Genomic DNA, 10,752 nt, shown 5'->3' on the forward strand with positions numbered 1-10,752 from the left:
AGCACTTGAGGCATCTAACTGACAGAGTGGGCCTGTCTAACTGAGTGTGCATGAGTTTTCTCCTTCTGCTGAGCTGCCTCCTGGGGCCGTGTTCCGATTTTGTTTTGTGTGGTCTAGACCACTCAGCAGCTCTTTGACCACACAGTGAGTTCAAAGGTGACAGTACTCTCGTCATTTCATACTAACATGAGGAGGGCCTGCTAGAGACCACAGCGTTCATTTGGTGAGAAAATTGCTCTACATAGAGATACACAGAAATGAGGAAAGTTGAGAGTCCAGTGTCCTTCCTCCACAGCCCACCCAGCCTCTGGGGCTAGAATGGGGCTGGGAAAGGCACTGTGTTCCTAAACAAGCAGGAAGCCTCTGGCTGGGTGACAGCTCTTGACCCACCTCATTCTTGTTCTGCAGGTGTTGGAAAAAGGATGCAGCCATCCCTAACCCTCAACAGGGAAGGGTGGAAAATGCAGCACTGTGCATGCATGAGGGTGTACGTGTGTTTATGTGTGGTCCTCGGAGCAAGGGCTGGGAAGGGACCAGTCTGCAAAACAACATTAAGAAACCGAAACATTTTCCACTAAGAAATAGAATTACTGCCCGTAGAATTCTTACCCAGCCTGAGAAGTGAGTGGTAACCCCCTCCTTTTCATTAGTTAAACAAAGAGGGTTATTTTTTCAAATGAAAACTTTCTGCATGGAAAACAATCGAATTCCCGGGGCTTTGTTTAGAAGTGAGATTCTCATTGCTCCAATAAACGTGTCCACGTGGATGCTCAGCTGTGCAGGGCAGTGGTGGTACCCTAATCAAAGATACAGCAGGCCTGGCTAGTGGGGCACAAAGGACTTAGCTTCAGGCCCCTCAAAACCATCCCAGGTAGAAAGGCCAACAGAGAGAGTAAACCATGACCTGGAAAGAATTCGGTTATCCTGCAGAGAGAAAAAAAAGAATGTGAAAATACAAATAGTTTCTGTAAGTCCATTCAACGATCCCTTTTCTTCCCCCAATGAAAGGATCTTCTGGTTGGAAATCTACACATTTAAGCCCTGTCTGATTCAGTAGGGTGTATTTCACCCAAACTTCTGGCCTGCAGAGTTCTCCCAAACAAAACCCAGCTTCCCTTCAGAGCTATGGGGTAATGCCGCATGTTTCTCTTGAGGTATCTTCTTCAATAAAGTCCCTGACTTGCACCCATAGAAGAGCAGCTAAGGTGGTAAATAAAGAACGCAACTCCATCACTTAGAAGTATGTCCTGAGCTTTCCCTGGGCTTCTGCTTGCCCACCTGCAGAGAGTAAGAGTAATGGGACCCACAGTGCAGAATTGACATGGAGATTAAATGCCACAGTGCTTACTTACAAAGCCCTCAGTCCCCGTTCTGAAGAGAGGTAGAGCTTGATTGAACTGTGGCCATTGTTATCAAGTTAAAGGATCCTGGCATGTGTTCATAGGCTGAACCTTTTTAAATTAATAAATAACATTCTTTGAGGTTTCCACTTTCTCCATCTCGCTTGCAGAGAGCATGTTGTTTAAAAAAATAAGAAGCAGGCACAGAATAGGAGCTCTTCAGTCGGAGCTTCCTTCACTAATCGTCCTGCGAACGACTCAGGGAGTGCTCTATTTAAGTTGGCTGGCCCCTGGTTTTGCCGTGAGTAATATGCTGGGCTTAGTTTCAAACTCCACACAGCCAAGATCACTGGATACTCGAGCTTCCCCAAGCTGAGTTGATACAGCTGCTCTGCCTCTGGTCACTGGTGAGTTGTCCCCGAGGAGTCCAAAGGGTCTTTACATAAACAGGTCAATGTGCCCGGGCCAAGGCAATCATCAAGGACATGGATCCTACAGAGTGGCACCCGTGGGAGGCAGGACTAGGAGACCTGGTGAACTCGAGGGGGAAGTCAGGGAGTGCTCAGACAGACAGAAGATGCCAGACAGTGTGCAGAGGGAGGCCTCCATGGGGCTTGAGGAGAGCAGTGCTGCCTGAAGCATCCTGTAGTTAGGGAGTACAGAAGGTGAGAAGAGAAGTCCTGATTACTATGGAGCTACTACAACAGCAAATGATAGGCCTTGCAGACTTGCAAGCGAGGACTTCTGACATCAATGAGTTGAGACAAGGGACGCTTGCCTCTCAAAGCACCGAGTATGACTTTCTTTTAAACACATGCTCCATTACAAATAAAACTGTATAAACCAAGTTCACTTTAGACATACCTCCCTCCCCTGAAACGCAGTTCTGGAATGAAACAAGGCTTGCCTAAAACCATTTGAGAACGTAGTCTGTGGAATGAAGGACAACGTGCGTGGGCAAATGGAGCAGGTTAATTTGAGGCCAATGTATCCTCGGTGACAGGCGGGCTGGCTCACAGGTCCAGGAGGCTAATGACTTCGGAGTGCTCACTTTCCAGCTAGGAAATGTCTCTTTGGCTTCTGAGGTAGCAACACTCTTACCTTAAAAGGTTTGGATTGATGATCAGGGCCTAATAAAAGTGGATTCCCAAGTCTGTTGGGAACAACAATCATTTCAAAAGTGAAAGATAATGAAGATGTTCTAGGAGCAATATGATTATGAGTATACATTATAAATGATAATTACAGTTCACCATCCTGGCCTTCACAGTCTCCCAACATTACAACCTACTATTGGGAGGTTCATCTTCTCTGTGTCCTTTTGAAGGAAAATTAGTTACAGTATAGATTTTCCCCTTTGGTCTGAGTTGTGGTCATTTTTGCTTTCTGATTCTCCATCTCCAAAGATAAGTATATCATGGGGACCAGGGTTTGGATATGATTTCAAATCAGGGAGCCTCCGAATATACTTGCCACCTGAATTATAGGTGGCTGGGCAGTTTACTTCATCATCTTAATACTGTGCTAGCGCTGAAACATGCAATGTTGTCACAGATATAAAACTCAGATCTATAGGTACATTTAAAGGATCAAATATCACAAAGCAACGTTGTCTCAGAAATGCAAGGCTGGTTCAACACAGAAATTAGTCAATAAAATTCAACAGAGTGACAGAATAAAGAAGAAAAATCATGACCATCTCAAAAGACAAAGCAAAATATTTGATAAAACTTTGTTCATATTCATAATTTAAAATAAATTATATAGTATTTTAAAATTAAATAACTTGGTATAAATAAATTTAGCCAACTTTATGTACCTATTATCTAAAAATGCAAACATTGCAGAGAACATTTTTCAAGATGTAAGCAATTTACTATGTAAATTGTATTGGGAAAGCATACATCGTAAAGATATTAATGATTTTCAAATTGATCTATTGCTTCATAGTAGTAATATCCACGAGAATCCTGGCATGTTCCTCCCCCCTTCTTCCCTTCTTATCCCCCCTTCCCTTCCTTTTTTGTTTCCTTTTCTTTTTTATTCATGAAAATTAGCAAGCTAATTCTAAGCTTTATATGAAATGCAAAAGATACAACATAGTCGAGACAAAACCTAAGGAGAAGGAAGGTGAGAGTTCAAAGTTCAATGGTCCAAGCCAGGCAGTGGTGGCGCACGCCTTTAATCCCAGCACTTGGGAGGCAGAGGCAGGCGAATCTCTGGGAGTTCGAGGCCAGCCTGGTCTACAAGAACTAGTTCCAGGACAGTCATCAAAGGCTACAGAGAAACCCTGTCTCGAAAAACAAACACAAAAACAAAAAAACAACAACAAAAAACTAACAACAAAGTTCAGTGGTCCTTAAGGCATCGTGGGGCTGGTGTCATCAGAGACACTGGGGCCATAGGACAGAGCTGAGAGTCCAGCATCAGGGCAGATGTCCTGTATCTGCTGCACAAGGACGTACTGAGGGTGGTGTTCAAAGAACGGTCTTTTAAAGAAATGGTCCAGTTATTTGAATTCCCAAAAGAAAAAATTAATTTGGTCCTATCTTATACTATTTTTTAAATGTTGTTTACACATGGATTTTAGATATAATAGGAAAAGTTTAATAATAAAGTTTGTATAACATGAAGTAGAACAACAGCCTCATGACCTTAGGGTGGGTCAATCAAAACAAGACATAAAACTCACTAACCATAAAACGAAACACTAAGAAATTAGTCTTCTTGAAATTAATAAAATTTCATTAAAAAAAAACAAAACCAACTATATGGTTAAGAAACTTAGAAGGAGTGGGAGCTATACTTATATGCAATTAAGGGTAAGTATTTAGAATTCAGTTAGAGATGACCTTGGCTTAGGTAATGGCAGTAATAGATTCTCCTCTAGGTTCCATAACCTCTCTAGCCACAGGCAGTGGATAGGTTTATAGTTAGAGGTATCAATTCCTTCCTCTTGAGTGGGCATTAAGTCTGATTAGCCACCGATTGGTTACATGCGGGATATAAATGCCACTGTTGTGTATTTGGGAATATTCTACCATGTTGGTCATTGTGTTCATAGACATCTCAGCTGGGTAGAACTATTGATTCTTTCCTTCCATGGCAGCTTCCAGGATCCTTCCAGTACTTCCAGACGTGGTCCTTAGTAAAGAGACCTCCAGGTCAGATTCAGATCAGTTCCCCAAAACATTGTGTCCTAAGTGTGTGTTGTCTTTAGCAATAGCCTAACATTCTCTTCTGGAAGACTGTGAGAGCAATGGCAGGAACCTGTATTGTTCTGGGAAGTCTCTTGCACTCTTCTGGCCAACAACTAGAAAGGTTTCCCATGCCTGGCACTGAGATTTTGTTAGATAAATCTATGGTTTTGGGGGTAGCATTGTCATCCTAACTGGTATAAAGCTTTAATTAATATATATTATATAATAATATATTCATTATTAATAAACATGTTAATATATTATATTATTAACAAATATATTAATATAATGTTTTAATATAATAATTAGTGTACTAGTTAAAGTTAAAATAAGTATAAATAATATTTTGTGTATGTATGTGTATGTATGCATATATTAATTTTAAGTAACCATAAAGTAATATAATTCCTAATGGATTTTTCAAACATCCTTAGTGCAATTACCTCCCCTTCCCTGTCTTTCTGTTTCTTTCTTTCCTCCCCACTCTTCCCTCCCTGGTAAGACTCAACCACTCGTTTTCCCATTTACTTTCCATAGCAACTGTGCCTTCCATAGCAACTGTGCCTTCCATAGCAACTGTGTCCTGCTATCACCCCTTCTCGTGCTCCTGTATCTCATGTCACTCATGTCACTTTCCTGGTATCTGTGGTTACTTCATGTTATCTACTTACATCTACAGATTCACAAATAAGAGAAAACATGAACGTAACACTGGTCAAAAGGCAGAGACCAATTGATTGTAGGGTACCTTCCCCCAATTAATGCATTTACAACAGAACCGCCATATGTAAGGCTCAGAGAACATCACAGAAGAAGAGGTGGAAAGATTGTTAAGAGTGAGAGGATGGGGTTATCTATTGCAAGGTAGTCTCAGAGAGAGAAAAAGAGAGAGAGAGAAGATTTGACATTAAGCATGGGGATTAGGAAGAGAGGGTGGATCCAGGAGAAGCTAGTGGGGGACACTAGGGGTGAATGTGAAATTCTCAAAGTATTTGAAATTCTCAAAGAATTAATGAAAATATTGTTTAAAAAAATAAAAAGCAAGAAGGAGAAGCGTATGATAATGTGTATATTCTAGTGCTGGGATGATAGCTCTCTAGGTAAGGTGCTTGCTAAGTGTGAGGAGTAGGATTTGGAGCCCCAGAACTCATGTAAAGTCCAGGAGAGCTCCAAGTTTGCAGACGCCATGCCTCCAGAAGAAGAGACTGTGGAATGTTCATTCAGTCCTAAGTGGACATTTATATCATACCCCAGCTCTGAAGGTTCATAGATCATTCCAGAAGAGGGAGTGGAAAGAGTATGAGGGCCAGAAGTGGTGAGTGACTACAGTGAGCAAACGTTCTCTGAATTCGATAGGGCCGTCACAGACGTGAACTCACAGTGATTATGACAGCAGGCACAAGGCCTGTGCAAGCTCAAACAGACAAAATCCCTGCATGGAGAGGGATGGTGGAACAAAATGCCATTCCTAGCTGAGGAGGTATTGGCAATGGACAATTGCTAGAGGAGGAGGGGAGATTTTCCTTTTGGGCGTGACTGCTGGTAGGTGAGCCAAGCTTCAGGGTAGGGCCCACACTCAGAAGTATTTGGATAATACAAACCACAATCAATGGGTTCAGGAAAAAAAAATTACACAGTTGGGTATGTAGGGAGGGGGATTAGATTCGGAAACAGTGGGGGGGGGATGTGAATATGATCAAATACAAATTTTCAAAGAATTAATAAAAAATATACTATTTTCAAAAAGAGAGAAACTGCCTCAATATATAAGGTGGGAGAAATTGAGGAAGACACCTGACACAAACCCTGCAGCTGCACACACATGCATTCTGCAGCTGTACACGCATGCACATTGCACTTGCACAAACACACATATAACACTCTTTTGTAAGCATACAAACATGTCTTATGTCTGGAATATTTAAGATCTCCTATATAAAGCAAAAATAGATAATACATTAATAATGGACAAAATAATTGAATCGTCTCTTCACAAAATAAAATAGCTCAATTTATTTCTTTAAAAAAAAACTTTGGAAAATAGGCAAATTCATCAGTCCAAACTTAAGCCACCATTCAGTTGAAGCCACTTGCTATAAATCGGAGGTAAATTGACAATACTGAGGATGTGGACAGCAGGAAGCCCTCACAGTTAGTGTGAAGGTTGCCAGGTGCATCAACTTTGAGAGAGACTCTGTGGTGTGTACTGAAGCTAACATATGTACACCATATGACTCAGCCATTCCCCTAGGAACAGAACCACAGAAATGCATACAGACAGCAAAAGATATACACAAGAATGTTCATAGCAATGCCATCTTTACTAGCAAAAGACTGGAAGCCTATAAATGCCTATTTACACTACAGTTCTATAAACTACATATGGAAACATGGCGTGTTCTAAATCAGTGAGAATAAACAAATTTCCTCTTCCTGTCTAATACAAATACAAATCATAAATATAATATTAAATGAGTGGAGGACGCAATAAAAATATTTTATGACCTTAAGTGCCCTTCACAAAAAGTGGGGGAGAGAAAACAAGTCCATGATGAGAGATATCTAAAGGAGGCCTTCTTCTGGAGAATGACGTTGGGGAACACAGCTCTGCGTTGAGGGCCCTATCTCATGACCAGATTGGAGTGGTGGAGAAGTGAGTGGGTTCACACAAAGTCTATCAAACTATAAACTAAGTAGGAAACTGTACCCAAGTTAAACTTAAAATGTAAAGCTTACACACTAGACTAGCAATGCTCTTGTGCTAGAGGACCTGTGCAAACTCACCTGGGAGCCTGGGTTCAGTTCTGCAGGGTGCTGCGTCTTAGTCCTGCCAGGGCTGTCTGCCCTTGGCTTTGACTGTTGACCTGGCTCCTCTGTTCTCCCTTTCTACTCTCTGCTTTCATTGTGAATGATGAGTCTTGGTCCCAACCCTTCCTCTGGTTGCTTTGCCCTTAGACTTGGTTTCTTCTCTCCAACACCTCACTAAAAAGGCTCTCATATTGGGTTAATTCTATTTTTTCCTAAAATAATTTGCTTAACGCCCTGATTGAATTTTATTGTTTATTTTTCACTTTTTTCTTTAACCTATTGCTGTATAATAAAATGTCCATTATGACTAATAGTTTCATCATTACTAGTCAATGGTTTGGTCTGCCATCTTTATTTTCCTCCCCAACTGACAGCTTTAAAAAAATCCTCCCCAAATATCAAGATATAAGAAGGAATCAATTAAACAGAATAGATTCACTCAAAATATTATTTATTCTTAATTTTTCCTGTTTTGATCACTTTCTTAACTTTTTTCTTTCTTCTTTCTTTCTTTCTTTATTTTTATTGAAAAAAGTTCTGCCTCCTCCCCACCTCCCATTCCTCTCCCCCTCCCCCCACTCCATCCGCCCCCCCCCTCCTCTGAAGAGCAGTCCGAATTCCCTGCCCTGTGGGAAGTCCAAGGTCCTCCCCCCTCCATCCAGGTCCAGGAAGGTGAGCATCCAAACAGGCTAGGCTCCCACAAAGCCAGTTCATGCAGTAGGATCAAAACCCAGTGCCATTGTCCTTGATATTTGAAGCCCATTATGAAAATATTAATATTAAGAAATTATGGTATTTATACTAATATAAAATCCTTCCTCAATGTAATTCTATTTACTGAGTCTCCATAGTAATAAAGATAAAATTAATGTTTTTATTTATTAGAGGTCTTATACGACTATCTTTTAGTCATATCGGCTATATGTTGGAAAGTAGGAATCTGTATCATTGGAATTTGTATTTACATTTTAAATATTAAATGTATATTAGCTAAATAAAATATCATTTTATACAAAAAAAAAATAATCCTCCCCTACGACTTTCTGCTGAACACAGTGAGGGCGGGGCTGCAGAGTGGGCGAAGCTGCAGAGTGGGTGGGGCTGTGGAGTGGGCGGGGCTGCGGAGTGGGCGGGGCTGGGTAATGGGAGCCTTTTCTTGTTCTCTGTCCTCCAGTTTCAGAGAAGAACCAAATGATCAAACAGGCAAGGAGAAGAGGATTCAAAACCGATTACTAAACTACATGTAGCTTCCCACTTGCCCAAAGTGGTTAAACAGACAGCTTCCCTTGAAGCTTTAGCAAAGCTATCTGACCTGGGTCTGCTTACAGAACTATTTGCCCTTTGCTTTTAGTTGATTATTTTTAAAAATAAATCTTCTAGTCCTCAACTGGAGATGCTGAAGAAACCAGAGAGTTTTTGTACCTTTTTTTTTTTTTTTCCATATGAAGGTTTTGGCCAGGAGTTTTTCAAACACTGGAATAAATTTTTAATTTGGACTTTGATTTTCAGACAAGCCCAGCTCATGTTCTCTTGGGTCTCCTTCCCAAAGACCAAACATCAAACAGGCACTGCTCGCTGTCTTAGTCGAAGCGGCAGAAAGGCTCACAGCCACACACCATCAACAGAAACTGCTTCCCATCCTGCCTGCCTGGGCTGCACCCTGCCTGCTACCTCGAGCTCACCAAAGTGTCCGCTCTGTGAACCCAAAGCAGAGTTCTTTCACCAGGCATGAATGGTGCGGGTTATGATGCAGACAGTGTCGGGAACACTGTGAATAGTCCACCTGGGGACCCTGTGTGTAGCATCTCAGAAACAAGACAGAGAATACTTACCTGGCCCGGGAGCATCCATGAGCACGCAGGTGACTTCCCCAGAGCCAGGCTTATCCACTGCCCTTCCGAGGATGCGCTGACCCCTGCGACTTCCTCAAATTTGGGAAACTCAACTGCATGGTTTGTGGTAGTGGGGGAATGCGTTCGAACCCCCACCCCCCCAAAAAAAGCGTAGAATCACAAAGAGGAAAAAGCAAACAGATGCTACAAGTTACGTTGTTTGGCTTTGATTGTTTGTTCTTTCTTTCTTTCCTTTTCTAAGACTCTCCTTCCCAATTTGGGTTGTAGAGGGCACCCATGTGCTTACTGTAAATAACACCCCAAAGTGTAACTCTTACCTTCACTTTCTCAAACTCAACTGGCCAAATGGAGAGCAGGAAGGAAGGAGAACCGAGGAAAGGATTTGCTGTGTACAAAAGTGGTTCATTTCCCTTCGCAGCCATAGATGAGAGACGGGAGAGGACGGAGACTCAATCCCAGCAGCCCCTGGAAAAGTGACCACCCAGGCAGCTACAATCATTTCCTGTCGATTGTTACCTGAAATAACCAGTGGTGGAAACAGCATCCAATGTCATTTGGGGACTGTCTGGCACACTTGTGTCCCATAATGAGATACAAATGATTTTTTACGCGGTACTGACAGAGACCTCAGAAGAAATCATTTCTATTCTTATTTCGAGTCACTTAATGTAATTGCCCTGAGCCCGAAAGGGGGAGTTGACTATTGGTCACCCAAGGTCTAGGACAATTCCCCCAGATACTCATGAGAATAAACTGTAGTTCTGACTAAATTTATGACTCTTATCTAAGATTGAGGGGCAACTATCCATCACACCTCAGAGGAATCTACGTGGTAAACTCCCCTAGTGCACTTAGAAAGCCTTCCCAGAATTCTCTACCTTCAACCTTGGCCTTGACTCCGAAGTGGCCTTTTGCAAAGAGAGAAGTGGTTTTGGTGTGATAGGCAGGGTTCTTGTCCATTGGCTGCTGCCCCAGGGCCCTGGTCCTTGAGTGTCAGGTGAGACAGAAGAGGAGTGTGCCTCCTTCCTCATGCAGCGCTTAAGGACTAAGTAGAGCCCGGCACACACGCACCTCCATTGTTGTTCAAGAATAACAGAAGTAAATAAGTAAGATGGAGTCAAGGAGGCCTCAAGAGAGGACAATATACCAACACCCAGAGCTATCAGATGGGGAGCAGGGTCGAGAGAGAGGGTCAGGACAAGGACTGCGTCCCGCTTCCCTTTTAGGCAAGAGGCCAGACATGTCTGTGGTTGGCTGGGCCTATGAAGGAGGAATCCTTGGACATGGGCCTGCAGCTTAGCCCTCACTCCTAGTGGGTGACAAAAACGAGGTGACTATTTGTTTTTTTGGAAATGACCTCCACGAGGCTCCAAAGACCAAGCTGCAGTCTGCAAGGCACGCGGCAGGCTTTCCTCTGGGTGTGAGAGGATTTCCTTGGTTTGGTGGGATTCGTTTGTTTTTTGAAGGGGCCTGTTTATTTTCTCTTCCTTTAATGTTATGATTTTTTTTTAGACTCACGAGGAGGAGGATACATAACGCTCAGCCGAATCT

The 10,752-nt window shown here is 42.4% G+C and overlaps 1 non-coding gene across 1 annotated transcript; it reads left to right on the forward strand.

The window, feature by feature from the left end:
- Window positions 1–9,172: 9,172 nt before the first annotated feature.
- On the forward strand, window positions 9,173–9,343 carry LOC121445846. The gene has a single exon (XR_005974016.1). It is a non-coding gene; the product is annotated as a U1 spliceosomal RNA (small nuclear RNA).
- The last annotated feature ends 1,409 nt before the right edge of the window (window positions 9,344–10,752 follow it).

This window comes from Microtus oregoni, unplaced genomic scaffold (assembly GCF_018167655.1).
Source record: "Microtus oregoni isolate MIOR12 unplaced genomic scaffold, Mior012 001709F_ref0000452, whole genome shotgun sequence".
NCBI lineage: Eukaryota > Metazoa > Chordata > Mammalia > Rodentia > Cricetidae > Microtus > Microtus oregoni.